The sequence below is a fragment of the Micrasema longulum genome, unplaced genomic scaffold (genome assembly GCF_059751315.1).
Source record: "Micrasema longulum isolate JH-2025_06_02 unplaced genomic scaffold, ASM5975131v1 h1tg001259l, whole genome shotgun sequence".
Taxonomy (NCBI): Eukaryota; Metazoa; Arthropoda; class Insecta; order Trichoptera; family Brachycentridae; genus Micrasema; species Micrasema longulum.
The window spans coordinates 443,924-445,166 of NW_028278446.1; positions in this window are offsets into that span (position 1 = coordinate 443,924).

Sequence of the window (1,243 nt, forward strand, 5' to 3'; positions counted from 1 at the left end):
TATTGATTTACAGTCGCTGCATGCGGGTAATTTTATTGATGAATTTAAATAATTTAAATAACAATGAATACTATTATGATGACCATGAAACAATAGAAACATTCTTCATGGCCTACGTAGGACACAAAACTTCACAGTTCAAAGCAGTTTGTTTTATGGTTGAATCATATATAAAAAAAACGAGATCATTAATTGTTCACCTGAACAATAATCAATGAAAAGTTAGATTTAAATTGCTTATCAGGGTTTCATATTTTAATTCTGGTACAGACATAAACCTTATTTAAATTAAATGTAATGCAAAAACTTTATCTTCACGTATTCAAGATTAATAAGGTTGCAAACTGGATTTTTTAATATTTGTTATTCATTCATTCATTTAAAATTTTACTCTTTTAAATATAAATGAACTTACTATGGATTTTTAGGTTGTGCCCGTGTCAAGCCACAATAATTAACAATAAAAAATACATATTAAAACTAATCAGATAAAATTATAATGACATATGATGCAACATAATAACAATCCAGAAAAACAAAGTTTAATTAATAAATAATAAAATTCTAAAGAATACAACGTAGAAAAAATAATCAGAAATGAATATTAAAATACATATGATACAAATTAAGATTCATAGATAGTCAAATATTCAAAATAATAGTATCATTAAAATCAACAAAATAATAGTAAAAAATAGTTGTATTAAAAAAAAAACTAAATATTAGTATCATTAAAATAAAAAGAATAAGAATATATTTATATTAAAACATAATTTAATTGATAATTATGTATACTTTATCTACATTATTTGCAATTGTTTACAAAATTGTTTAAAAATTCTGTTTTGTGTAACAAAACCTAACATTTAAATAGTTTTATTATAAATGATTTAATGGTGAAACAAATAAGAAAATTAACTTTATTGTATCAAAAGTAACACTTTTATTGGTCTGATCCCTATACTAAACAAAATATTTTGAGACTGTTGGTTTTTACATAAAATAATTTATTCTTTGTAAATAATATTTCTTTTAAGCGTTACATTTTTTGAAAAATTTTTGTTCCAAAGCTGCCTAATAAACTTTTACATCTCTATAAAAAAAATTGGCGTTAGGTACACAAATAATTTTAGTCTTTACGATTTTTTGTAGCCACCTAGAAATTAATATCGTTGTAGTACTTACCCAACATTATGGAAACCGTTACTAAACATTAAACTAACAACCAATCTATTATGTTTTC